Source organism: Capra hircus, chromosome 16 (assembly GCF_001704415.2).
Source record: "Capra hircus breed San Clemente chromosome 16, ASM170441v1, whole genome shotgun sequence".
NCBI lineage: Eukaryota > Metazoa > Chordata > Mammalia > Artiodactyla > Bovidae > Capra > Capra hircus.
In genome coordinates this window covers 56,967,247-56,981,620 of record NC_030823.1, presented here as the reverse complement: position 1 = coordinate 56,981,620, position 14,374 = coordinate 56,967,247, and the positions used below count along the sequence as shown (strand labels likewise).

Genomic DNA, 14,374 nt, shown 5'->3' with positions numbered 1-14,374 from the left:
AATATGCTAAATGGCTGAACACAGAGTGAGGGGAGGCAGAAATTAACTGCCCCCGCACTCCGTACTGAGTGCTTAAGCGTTCTTACACCTCAAGGGGATTCCAAGGACTTCCCTCTGCAGCCCCACCCCGCACTCTTCCTGGAAGCCCCATCTCAGCTATCCGACTACTCCAGAGCGGGAATCGCCGCAGGCTCAGCCTGGATTCGGCTGCTGCCCCCAGAGTGAGGGTCAGAGCAGGGTACCCCCTTTGTTGTTGGGGCTGGACTCTGATGGCCAGACCCTCTCTGAGGTTGGGTCTGAGGGAGGGAAAGGACGGATAATGGGCGAGGACCACAGCCTGGCTCCTGGGAGACCTGGGTGTCCTATGAAATCAGAGTCACTGAAGGCCAGAGGATCCAGAGATTTTTTTTTTTTTTTTTAATCTCACAACTGAGGAGCATCAGGAAAAGTAAGAAACTTTGAGAGAGGCACTATTCTTCCCCATCCATGCTTGAACAGGCTGCAGGGTTAGCAGCAAGACTCCGGCTCTCTAACCCATGCTGTGTCTTGGGTTTGAATCCCAGCTCCACTAGTCACTCTAGTTGTGAGATCTTGGGTAACCCTGACTTAACCTCTAAGTACTCTTTTTTTTTTTCTTTCATTTTTATAATGGGAATAGTGATACCTATGGCATGGGCAGGCTCAGTCACTCAGTCGTGTCTCACTCTTGGTCACCCCATGAACTGCAGCTTGTCACGCTTTTTTGCACATGGGATTTTCCAAGCAAGAAGACTGGAGTGGGTTGCCATTTCCTCCTCCAGGGGATCTTCCAGACCCTCCATTGACATGCAAATTCTTTACCACTGAGCCACCTGAAGCCCATCTATTGCAAAGGACGTAATTATAACTAAAAGATTGCACAGCTGGTACATTTGGTGCCTAGCACTGTGTGTGACACACCACAGGCATTTTTAGGCATTGAATTTCACACATCTTCAATGACCCAGAACAAGAGGAATTCATCCTAGGCTCCCTTCACAGGTGTGTCAGCATTAATGATAATCTTATATTTTAAAATCAATTTTAGTAAATGAATCATAAGCCCGGTGTTTTAAAGGAACTCTAGCACGGTGATTTTCAACGTGTTTTTGAACAGCCTTTAGGTTCCAAGGAGATGTCTCAAGGATCACTTGCAGGTAAAGAAAGAGAACTGACAGGTGGGGAAGCTCTGGGCCCCCAGACCTGCTCCAGTCAAAGACATCTGCTTTTATCTGCTTCACATATTGGGGTTCTGGGTAAGGATTTATTTGATTAGTCTTCTACTGCTTTTAAAAAAGGTTAAAACCGCTGGCAATATACCTTTGTGTAATTCAGGGAAACCTTTCCTCCAAGCATAAGGACACTCACCTCTTATTTCATTTGAACATGGAGTGCACCTATATCCAGAAGCAGAGGCACTTACATTCCGCCCACACGTCTTAAGTGCCCAAGATGTGTAAAGCATCGCACTTAAAACTTTGTGACCTTGTGACCTGCTCCAGAAATACCCTGAGGGTTTAACAATGCTTCCATCCCACTCCTAACCGATTTAGCCTTGTCCTCAGAGCAGCTACCCCGACGTTAACCACAAAGGCGCCCTTTCCCCTTCATGTTACCTAAGACAATGATCACATTGAAAGTCCAGTGTCAAAGAGCACGGGCCTTGGGATCTCACAAATCTGAGTTCAAACCTGAGCTCTGCCACTTCTAAGCTGAGTGACCTCAGGTTATTTTATGTCCCTGAACTTAAATTTTTTCAACTATAAACTGAAGATAACAACCCTTCTCAAAGCGTTGTTAGGTGATTAAATGAGCAGTGCCTGGCGAGCGCTTCACATGGTAACTGCTGCCAGGTAGGTCTGGATGCTCTAGCATCCAATTGCAAATCCTGAGGCTAGTACCTGACCCTCACTGACCATAGCTAAATGCCATTTCTGTTCTCAAAGGAAGTCAATGTCTTGGGAGATTTAATACTTAGGGACACACAACCAGCAGCTGTCATTTTCTCAATGCCCATTGTGTGGCAGGTACATTGCTGATGTTTTTCAAACACTGTCTTTAATCTTCATGATGTTTGTACTTCATGATATAAGGGGCTATCCCCTCCATCTTACTATATGAAGCTCAGGGAGGTTGTGTAATATATCCAAGGTCACACAGCTAGCGAGTGACCAGGAGTAGATCAAAGCCCAATTTGTCTGACCCCGAAATTAGGAGCCTTTTCTCCCCACTTTGCTGACTCTCAGAACTTTTCCTGTGAGGAAAGCAGAGGGCATGGCACAGGAGCAAGAGTCTCCGGGTTTTGCCTTCCCCAGTTTCAGTCTGTAAACAGGAATGATACTTCATAAGGTTATAGTAAAAGATTAAATGAGAAAACATAGGTTTCAAAAAAAGCCTAGTACAGTGTTTATCAAGTATGCTTCAGATGTATATTAAATAGGTGTGAACTTGCCCCCTCCCAGGTTTTATCTGCTCTCCAAATCATTTATTTTTTTAATCTTTACTACTATCCAGGTTAACTGGCAGTATCTCAGAAGCACTGCCCTCAGTATACCCCTCCCTGGTCAAATTCCCATTTCTCCCTCCAGTCCAATTTACTTCTTGTCTTGTTAAAAAATAATTTTCCTTTCCCCTTTCGCTCACGCCACTGGCTCATCTCCAGCCTTTTTGCTGTGCCCGTGCCTGTCACTTAACTAAGGCTCTGAGTGACATGTCATTCACAGAAGAGGCATAAAACCAAGTGGCTAGGCAAAGCAGGGACACACACGTGTGCAAATGTGTGTGTCCACACCCCCCACCTCTGTGGAGAGCAGGTAACCAGACATCCTGTGAGATACGTCTTAACCCCGAAGAACAGAAGGACAAGTGGACTGATGGGAGAGAGCTTTGAGAACATGTGGGCCATGTGCTGCTTCCTGGCGCTTGCGCTGTACGCCCCCTCCCCCAGCCCTGGGCCAAAGCTGGTAACTTCAGTGGCGGCGGATGGTCATTACATTACAGCCACCAGAACTTGGTTACTGAGTCCACAATTTCTTTTCTTTAGACCCCAGATTCTATCCCACCTGGAATTTCCAGGTGGCGCTAGTGGTAAAGAACCCACCTGCCAATGCAGGAGACATAAGAGATACAGGTTCCATCCCTGGATGAGGAAGACCCCCTGGAGGAGGACATGGCACCCCACTCCAGTATTCTTGCCTGGAGAATCCCATGGACGGAGGAGCCTGGTGGGCTACAGTCCATGGGGTCTCAAAGAGGCAGACATGAGTGAAGCAACTTAGCGCGCACACACGCAACTGATAGATCCATTTCCAATTTAAATGTTCCCTTCTCAAAGACACCTTCCCTGACCACCACCTCAATCACTCTGTCCTACTGTACTCCATTTTGATGCTTTTCTTCATTATCAGCACTGAAAATATCTCATTTATTTGTCTACATATTTCTCTTTATGGATATGTAGTAATAAGCAATATAGACTCAGTATCTAAATTGGGTTAGAATGTCAGCCACCTCTTACTAGCTGTGTGACTTTGGAAAAATTATTTAACCTCCCTGGGCTTCCAATTCATCATCTGTAAAATGGGAATATAAGATTTATTAAAATGAGAATGATAGAATCATGACATGAAGGCAATGAGTTAATATATGTAAAACCTTCAGTATAGGGCCTGACACCTAAGTCCTACTAAAGGGTAAGTACTTCTGTGTAAGACAGATAAGGACTACACATAAAGTACCGCTATTATCAGGCATGTCAATAGTAATCATTATTATGATTATCATCCTCTAGAGTGTAAGCATCTTGATGGCAGGGTTTTTATCTGTTATTCGCTGCAGAACTCCCAGTGCCTAAGAAGAGTACCTGGTACATACAGTATCCATAATATTCTGAATAAGTATTCCTGACAAATGCGTCTTAGAACTCCAACCCCAACCGTGCCTCTGAGTGCAGGAGAGGGCCATAGGAACAGATCACTGTAGTGTGCTTGGTATGGTACAAAACAGAGTTTGAGTGAGATGTGCAGGGGTGTAGAAGAGGAGGCAGTTAATTCCTTGTCTTGGGCAAGTCTTCTCTTCCATAAGGAGAGTATCCTTACGGAGTGTTAAAGCTCAGTAACCCTCAGGAAACAGACCATAGGGCAAGGGAAGGTTCTCCACAAAAGATACAGCACATCTAACAGCTTGGGATGCTGAGGAAACTGCCTGTGCTTCAGGTAGCTGGACTGAGAAGGGGGAAGGAAAGAGAGACGTGGAGGGGCTGCTGGACCAGATCGTGAAGGGCCTCCTCTTTGTAATGCTAACAAACTTGGGTTTTTCTCCTGATAGCAGTGAGGAGCCACAGGAGAACCGTACTAAAATAAAGAGCATAATGGCATTTACCAGTTTGAAAGATCACTCCAGCCAAATGAGATGCTGGATTGGCTAGACCTTAAAAAAAGGAGACAGGGAGACCAAGTACAGGGTTAGTCCAGGTGAGAGGGATGAGAGCCAGACAGACAGGGGCTGAAGGAGAAGGGAAGGGGAGGATGGCTTTGAGAGATCAGCAGGAGGTATGTCTCCTTAAGTCCGAATTGATGGAACTGATTGGGTATGGGGGTGGATTCAGATGGGTAGATCTTACCTTTTCCCCTTTGCCTTTCACTTCTCTTTTCTCAGCTATTTGTAAGGCCTCCTCAAACAACCTTTTTGCCTTTTTGCATTTCTTTTTCTTGGGGATGGTCTTGATCTCTGCCTCCTGTGCAATGTCATGAAACTCCATCCATAGTTCTTCAGACCCTCTATCAGATATAATCCCTTGAATCTGTTTGGCACTTACATTGTATAATCGTAAGGGATTTGATTTAGGTTGTACTTGAATGGTCTAGTAGTTTTCCCTACTTTCTTCCGTTTAAGTGTGAATTTGGCAATAAGGAGTTCATGATCTTAGCCACAGTCAGCTCCCAGTCTTATTTTTGCTGATTGTATAGAGCTTCTCCATCTTTGGCTGCAAAGAATATAATCAATCTGATTTCAGTATTGACCATCTGGTGATGTCTATGTGTAGTCGAGTTTTCTTTTGTGTTGTTGGAAGAAGGTGTTTGCCATGATCAGTGTGTTCTCTTGGCAAAACTCTATTAGCCTTTGCCATGCTTCATTTTGTACTCCAAGGCCAAATTTGCCTGTTACTCCAATATCTCTTGACTTCCTACTTTTGCATTCCAGTCCCCTGTGATGAAAATGACATCTTTTTCTGGTGTTAGTTCTAGAAGGGTGTTAGTTGTAGATCTTCATGCTGCTGCTGCTAAGGCACTTCAGTCATGTCCGACTCTGTGCAACCCCATAGACGGCAGCCCACCAGGCTCCCCCGTCCCTGGGATTCTCCAGGCAAGAACACTGGAGTGGATTGCCATTTCCTTTTCCAATGCATGAAAGTGAAAAGTGAAAGTGAAGTCACTCAGTCGTGTCCGACTCTTAGCGACCACATGGACTGCAGCCTACCAGGCTCCTCGGTCCATGGGATTTTCCAGGCGAGAGTACTGGAGTGGGTGTAGATCTTCATAGATCTATTCAATTTCAGCTTCTTCAGCATTACTGGGTGGGACATAGACTTGGATTACTGTGATATTGAATGGTTTGCTTTGATTCTGTCATTTTTGTGACTGAACACACGTACTGCATTTCAGACTCTTTTTTGTTGACTATGTAAGTGAAGTCTCTCAGTCGTGTCCGGCTCTTTGCGACCCCATGGACTGTAGCCTACCAGGCTCCTCTGTCCATGGGATTTTCCAGGCAATAGCACTGGAGTGGATTGCCATTTCCTTCTCCAGCGGATCTTCCCAACCCAGGGATCGAACCCAGGTCTCCTGCATTGTAGACAGACGCTTTACCATCTGAGCCACCAGGGAAGTCCTATGTTGACTAAGAGGGCTACTCCATTTCTTGTAAAGGATTCTTGCCCACAGTATTAGATATAATGGTCATATGAATTAAATTTGCCCATTCCAGCCCATTTTAGTTTGCCGATTCCTAAAATGTCAATGTTCACTCTTTTCATCTCCTGTTTGACCACCTCCAATTTGCCTTGATTCATGGGCCTAACATTCCAGGTTCCTATGTAATATTGCTTTTTGGAGCATCAGACTTTACTCCCACCACCAGTCACATCCACAACTGGGCATTGTTTTTGCTTTGGCTCTTCATTCTTTCTGGAGTTGTTTCTCCACTCTTCTCCAGTAGCATATTGGGCACCTACCTAGCTGGGGAGTCCATCTTTCAGTGTCATATCTTTTTGCCTTTTCATACTGTCCATGGGGTTCTCAAGGCAAGAATACTGAAGAGGTTTGCCATTCCCTTCTCCAGTGGACTACGTTTTGTCAAAACTATTCACCATGACTCGTCCGTCTTGGGTGGCCCTACATGGAATGGATCATGGTTTCATTGAGTTAGATAAAGCTGAGGTCCACCAACTTGATGGACATGAATTTGAGCAAGTTCCAGGAGCTGTTGATGGACAGGGAAGCCTGGCATGCTTCAGTCCATGGACTCGCAAAGAGTTGGACACGACTGAGTGAATGAACTGAACTGGGGGTGAAGGGAGGAGCTGTGTGAGAGAAAGCAGAGCTCAGGACAACCTGTCCTTCTTAATTTTGCCCCTGGGGGATTGGTCGTCCCATTAACCAAAGCAGGGAATTTGGAGAGGGGAATCATTATGTGTGTGAAACGGGTATATAATGTGTTTACCCATGAACATTTTAATCTTGGCAATCATCAAAGTGAAAGATGTTTGGTTGGAAAGAATGTTGACATTTGTCATGTGCCTGGAACTGTGCTTGGCTTCTTATGTATTTCATCTCACTTAATATTTAGAACAGATCGAGAGACAGCGCATTATTATATTTTTTTTTACAAATGATAAAACTGAGGTTCAGTTACGATCCCTACTTTACACAGTGAACACTGAAGAACAGTAAGTAAACCAGTCTGATTAAGCAAGATCGAATGAAGTGCATATAAAGAGAGGGATCAGAAAGTTTAGGGGCAGATCATGGAAAAATTTGAATTGAGATATTAACCACCCCACAGGGATGTTGTGAAAATTGGTTGAGAGAAAGCTTATAAAGCATTTCGTAAACTATAGAAGGCTGAATAAATATGAGGAATTCCTGTTGTGGCCAAACCTTATTGCAGCAAATAATAATAAAGAACATAACAATGAGTGGACTTTAGTGTTCAAATCTGTACTTATTAAATATAATTCAACAATTATGTCTTCTCCCCATTCTTTTTACTGACAGGTCCACAAAAGAATCTCTAACATATAGCAGTGACTTTTCTTTCTCCCCACCAAACCATCAACATATCTTGTTTGAAGGAAAACTCTCCCAAGGAAAGATGATGATATGGTAGGCATGAGAAGAAGGAAGGGGATTTGAAAGTCAAACAGACCCTGCTGCTGCTGCTGCTGCTGCTAAGTCGCTTCAGTTGTGTCCGACTCTGTGCGACCCCATAGACGGCAGCCCGCCAGGCTCCCCCGTCCCTGGGATTCTCCAGGCAAGAACACTGGAGTGGGTTGCCATTTCCTTCTCCAATGCATGAAAGTGAAAAGTGAAGTGAAGTCACTCAGTCATGTCTGACTCTTAGTGACCTTATGGACTGCAGCCTACCAGGCTCCTCTGTCCATGGGATATTCCAGGCAAGAGTACTGGAGTGGGTTGCCACTGCCTGCTCCGCAAACAGACCCAGCTGATCCCAACTACTGTGTCCTCACACTTTAGAGTGAGACTCTAAAGATATTTAACTTGGATATTTCTACTGTCAGGCAGAAACACAAAAAAGTTAGGATAAAATTCCTAGGCCTCCTACCTGCTAATTGTTTCCATGTGAACTGGGAGTAGCAATGCTCTCCAAATGCTTGAGACTGGGCTGAGTCACAGTTGACAAGGTCACCATCAAACAAGCCAACTTCAGCTATCTGTACCCTCCTTGACTTTCAGTTTTGGAAATACATGACAGACACTCTCTGGGCTGCTCACCATCCTTCCATCCAAGTTCTCTCTCTTTATGTTTCTGGCCCCTCTTGTTTTAAGCCTCTGTTCTTTCTCCACATTAGCTGTCACTGCTCTGCAAAACTAGACCAGCACTGCCCAAAAGAAATAGAATGTGAGCCACATTAGAGAGTAAAGGAAATGGGTGAAACTAATCATAATATATCTTATTTAACCCCAATATTAAAAGAAACTGTGGTATTTGACATTCTTTTTCTTTAAGCCATGTCTTCAAAATTCAGTGTGCATTTTTACACTTTTGACACTCATTGCAAGTGCTCAAGAGTTACATGTGGCCGGTGGCCACCATACTACAGTGTGGGGCAGAGCTCAGTCCTGGGAGGTATCAGATTGCCCACCCTTCACCTAATCCAGCATGCCAGGTATATTTATGTTTCACGTGAGCTTCAGTGAAAGGAACGAAGGAGCATTTGGCTGTTGAGAATTCCATACTCTAATGATGTTCCTCAATCTTACTTCCATCTGCACGGCAGAGCAATAGTTTCCAGAGACAGCAGCCTGCATCCTAGTTGGTGAAATGAGACCCATCCCTTGCAGCCCCCAGGCTGAAGGACAACTGGGCTGCCTCTCTTCACCCCCAAAATGGAAGGGGCTTTGGCCCACGTCGCTAACCACATGCCCATGGGCCTGGACCTCTAGGTTAGCTCCCAAACATGGCAGGCAATAATTGAGAATAAAATAAAGGGCCTCTGTCCCACCAACCAGCTCAGGGTCACTTAGCATAGGAAACAAAGGTGACAAGGCCTAAGGGAGAATTTTCAGGAGAAAGCACATATCCCTGAGGACTTGTCCTTAGAGTGAACTGCTGGGGCCAAGCAATCACACACCCACCAGGCTCTTGGGGACCTTCCTTTTGACCTGAGAGCCACGATGAAGTGACTTTAGGTAAGTCATTCCATTCTCAGTGCCCCACTGGAATTTTGTCCATGTCAGGATGGGGCCACCCAAGCAGCCAGCGACAGGTAGAGAGAATGAAGGTCTTAAACCAAGTGAAGGCTGAGGAATAGGGTTTCACCAGTTCTGTGTTTGCCTTGACCCCTTCGCTAGAAAACAAGGCTCACGACTGGAGCCAGTGTGTGTGGCTGTCAGGTCGGAGCCATCTCCGGGTGCCAGGCAGCCCTTGGCCCTTCCTTGGCTGGCAGATTGACTGCCCCCCTCTGCTGTTCAGCTGAGCAATCACAGTTCCTCGTGGTACAGCTGCGGGCGATACTGCACCCACCCTCTTGCTTTTGTGGTCTCCTCCTTGGTGACTGCTACAGCATATGTTTTATTAAAAAGGAAAAGGAGGGAAGATGAGAGGTTATGTACATGGGCACGCTCAGGAATCTTAAGACATAAAGTCTCCTCCTCAATGCTAAATGCCTGAGGGCTTTGGCATTTCGCTGGCTCCAAGTAAACCCCAATAGGGATATTTGGGTGGGGAAACAGGAAATGAAGGAAAATCAAGGCTCTCGCTCTCAGGAGATTCTCAGTCTAAAAAAAATATGAGAAGATTTTCTCATATTCTCTTGAAATTTGCCTACTCCCTCTGTACCCAATGCCTTTCTCCAAAATTTTTGATATGCTATTGATAAGCTCTCTGACCCTGAGCACTATTTTTCCCATAATATATGGATTAGACTTGAGGGTGGGTAGAAGGCTTAGGTAATTTTCAGTGTCTAATGAGATGTCCAACATTTCAAATCCCTCCATCTCATGTGAGGGCAGCTTCCCCTAGGCCACTCTATGCTTCAAGTAATTAATCCAGATGTATGCAGTTACCAGGATCCAAGTGGAGAAGTGGCTTAGAGCAAATCCCATGGAAACATGCAAGCCTTGAAGTTTCCAGCTCCCTCAACTGTGCTGCAGTGAGCCTCTCTGTCAACTGGGATCTTTTTACCATCTCTCCCTCTCCAAACAAATCCCACTCTATCTCCCAAGGCACAATTCAAATTTTCCTTCCTTGGAATACTGAGAGCTCTTGTTATCTGTACAAATCGATTGTAGATGAATTAGGTCAGCCTTGTGAATTTCTTGTATTGAACGGCACGGCTGTTTAGAATGTCTGTTGTCATTTACCTTTCCCCCAGATGTAAGCCTATTTTCCTAACTAGAATGTAAGATCACTGAGGGCAAAGACAAGGTCTTATAAGACTTTGTATCCCTCATAGCTCTTAGGTCAGTGCTAGAGGCAAAGTCCTAGGTTACTGCAGCCTCCCATTCCTGCGAATTATAGAACAGCTGAGTCAAATCATGGCTACCAAAATTGAACCATTCCCTAGGAGATATCTGGAGAGCCTGGGGGTGATTTAGGAGTGACGAGACCAAGAGCCATTCCATAGTTTCCCTGAATTGTTCCAGAGTAAACTAGTTCATCTTTCCAAGATCCTCTGCCCTCCTTTTTCGAAGGAGGCTAAACTCATTCTAGCTCTACTTGTTAGGGTAATCAAAGATAAATGAGACCATAAGGCATGTGAAGATTAATTAGATGAACTCCCTAAAACACCTCTGGCCCTTTGGAAAAGTATGCCATTGTAAAATGTACATACAAGGTCTGATTATTTAAGAGAAAGAGTTGAATCACCAAAAATAGCCTGCACAGTGCAGAAAACAAAACGCTATCCGGGAACCCTCAACACTAAGCATCCCACTCAGCAGAAAGTGCCCACACAGATGTCTCCAGTCCCTCCAGATTTTTTCTTGTTTGTGAGCTAGGGAGGGATTTTGGAGCACCGTCTCAGAGGGGATGGTTTTTGTGCCAGGCTCCCCAGTGGCCAGCCTGTGTCTTGGGAGAAGGGATCAGAAGGAGTTGATGACGCAGGTATGTTCTTTGCCCTCTGGTCTTGCTCAGTAAACAACCTGTTAGAAGGCCAGGAGGGAAAACCCAGAGGATGATCTTAAGGGCCTAAATGGGGGAAGACATCCCCCATCCCTGAGTCTGGCCCAATGCTAACAGAGCAGGAGCCCTCCTCACTCCCCAGCTCATCCCTCCTTTCCTCCTTTCTTGTGGCCACACTGCAGCACACATCGCTACATTCTTGGAGACAAAGCCAGCCCCATTTTTGGGGAGGAGTGAGAAGCAAGAGTCCGGGATGGTACTGTCTTCTCCATGGCTGCAGAACAGCTGTTAAACCCTTTGGTGCCAGCTGCCCTCCAGCAGGGAAAACCATGGTCTGATATTTACTTCTTCCTCAAACATTTCACAGTATCCAGGCTCTCTACCAACTCAAAACATATCCCTCCTCGAAGGAACAAAGCATGCGTTTTTCCCCACAGTAGGAAAGTAGTCAGAAGCTAAAAAGAAGGTATACACACACACACACACACACACACATATATGTATAGCAGCAGCTGTGATAGAAAATTTCAGGATCATTGTGACAGCAGTGCTTGGTCATGCCCCGAGTGCTGCAAAGCAACTTATTTTGGATGGAAGGGACTCCAGAGGGTCCTGCCGTCAACAAATAATATACACATAACTGTGTGAAACCAAGAGGGAAAACACACAAACTCCAGAATCACTTTGCTGTTGTCTGATGTCATCAGACTGCCCCCCAGGGGATTTTGTAAAATACTTTAGCTTCTTGGTTAACATTGGCAATTGCACGTATTCTAGGAAGCATGGTCAGAAAGAGAATCTCTTCGCCCTGCACATGTCTGGAGAAGACAGAGACAGAAATACTTGACTTCCAATATACCTTTTATTCTCCTGATGGCTCTATGCTGACAGGTCATTGTCCCTGCTGGATGAGGCTCAGATTGCCCAGCTAGAAGCCTGGCCTGTTATAATTGCTCTCCTTTTAACAAAAACATTTGCTTCAGCTCAGGGCACCTGACTCCCAGAGCAAGGAAGAGCACACACACAGTTCTTTATAGATAGGGTCTGTTCAATCATGTTACAGTGCATTAGCTTGATTATTAGTTAATATTTTGCTTAGGTCTATATACCCTGGATAAATATGTACCATGCAGAGGGGCTGCTTGGTGAGCAGAAAACTCCTCTGGGCTGGAAGAGCAGCTCCCAAGTTCATGTTCCTACTAGGCAGGAACACTCCAGGCATCTGGGGCCTGGGCAGGGAGTTGCACATGCATGCTGCTTCTAGAGGCAGCCTGCTTCCTTCATATAGCTGTTAACAGGCACACACACACACACACACACACCATAGGCACCATTAGATGTGTACCCAGAAAGATGGCCAGATAATCTCAGCATGCCCCTCCTTCCAGCATAGCAATTCTCTCCCCAGTGTCCCCAGCAAGCTACCAGTTTCCACTCAATCAGTGGGGTTCCTGCTGCCACCCTGGGGAGACTATTTGCAACCCACAGGGTTCACTCTTCAATCCTTATTTGTTCCTGGCTGTATGTGCGTGGGAGAAAGAGACAGGCCTCTACAGACATGCCAGGGAGCTCTATGGACATGTGAATAGCGCTCTAGGAATGTGTGAATATCTGTGAACATGTGGATCATGTATGCCGACCTCAGCTCTTGGGGGCCCGTCCCAAACATAGGGAACCATGCACAGTCCAATCCAGCATCCGCTGGGCAGGCAGAAGTCCTTGTCATCTTCTGCAATTATGCAGCCTGACAGGTTTTCTGAAGCTAATGGGAGTTGCACTAACTTTGAAGACTTAAACCAAGCAAAAGCAATGTAGGTCAGGCAGAGTGCCCAAGTCGTGTGACCGCCGTGAAACCAACACCAGGAGGCAATAACAGGACGGTCTCAAGCTAAACACCAAAGTCCACTGCTCAGCTCCACAAGACAGAAACTAAGAGGCGAGGGGGATCATTCCCTCTGCCTGCAACTGCCAGGCACCAGGACAAGAGGGCTGTAGGAGAGCAAAAGCATCCCCTTACCAAGAGACACACCAAAAAGACAACGAAAAGGGAGGGTGGAGAAAAACCACCAACCCCCCTGCACTGTTACCTTGAGTCCTGCAAGAGCCCTCCTTGCTCTATCAGCTGCTCCCCAAACCTCCACCGCCTGGGAGGAGACTCCTGAAAGGTTCCAGGGTTTTGTGCAACATCTCCAATGGCAGCTTTCCAAAGTTTTTACTTCATGATGTCTCGTGGCTCCTTCTCATTTGGGGAAAACGTGAATGCCTTCCCCTCAGCGTGTGAAAGGGAGCGGATGTCTCTTTTCAAATCTTGCTCCCCGCTTTGCTGCTGCCGCTGCCGCCGCCGCGCCGCCGTTAGACCACTTGCCTGCTGCCTTCTTCCAGCTGAGCAGCCAGGATGCCCGGCATCCACAGCATGTTTGAAGTGGGGCTCAGACGCTGGGTCGGGGCGCTCGAGGATGGAGAGGGAAGGAAAGTACCAACCCCGACCCGGGGAGTCCTCTATCCCTGCACCGAAGAGAAAGCCAAGCTCGTGCCTTCCTCCCAACTCTGTAGAGACTCACTCGCCCTGTCTCTCTCCCGGAATTACTGCCTTGCCCATGGGTAGAGACAGTTCCTCCAGCTTCACTGCTCCCTCGGCTGCCTGCAGACCTGCCCGGACGCTCGCCGCGCACGGCAGGTGCACATCCCCGGGCAAATGCTAACGGTGTCCTCCGAGCTCAGCGAAGACGCTGCCCGAGCAGCCGCGGGCAGAGCAGCTTCCGAGGCGGGCGGATTCCATCCCAGGCAGTAGCCCAGCGTGTCCCCGCTCCGACTCCGCGCTTTTCACCTAAGCAGTTTCACCTGCAGACTCACACACCAGATGAGTGTCTTAAGATAACAATGCTCCCCTGCCTGCCTCTCGCTTTCTTTCCTATGCACGTAGGTGGGCAGCCAATGAGACGCAGCGCCACACTCCCCGCGGGCGCCCATTGGCTGGGAGGCTTGACTGGGGGCGGGCTCGGGGCCTCACCGGCTGTCTTCTTTGGTTAGCTGGCTGGCTGGGGTACCACCTCTGTTAACCCTCCCAGCTTTGCAGCAGAGACTTTTTCTTTTTCTTTTTTTTTTGGTATGGATAAGGGAGCCTTGGATAAATTCATGACTGGGGAGTTGGATAGTCGAAGAAGGCTGAGGAACTGGAAGCAGCTTGGAAGCTAATTACATTTTCTTCTGTTCTTCTGAGTTTCCATAATCATTTGTCCCAGACTATTTTGTTTGCTTGCTTAACTAGAACTTGCAGAGATAAGGACCCATTTAAGCCATTTTCCTTCTAATTTGAGGTTTTATTTGGTTGTTTTGTGCATTTTAGCCTCTTGGTCACGGTCCTGAATTACTTAATTAGAAACCACTCCCCAGGTGAGAATATTTATCTTAGTGTATTTTCTCCTTCTCTCACATACATGTACACACATCATAGATCAAGGAGAGAGAGAGAGGCAAAAGACAGCAGGAACTC

At 46.5% G+C, this 14,374-nt stretch overlaps 1 protein-coding gene across 1 annotated transcript in view; it reads right to left on the bottom strand.

Moving 5' to 3' along the window:
• Positions 1-13,778, bottom strand: part of BRINP2 (BMP/retinoic acid inducible neural specific 2) — a 144,435-nt gene extending 130,657 nt beyond the window's left edge. The window contains exon 1 of the mRNA XM_018060635.1: positions 12,969-13,778. The gene's annotated coding sequence lies outside the window, so the exon portion shown is untranslated. The remainder of the gene's footprint in view (positions 1-12,968) is intronic.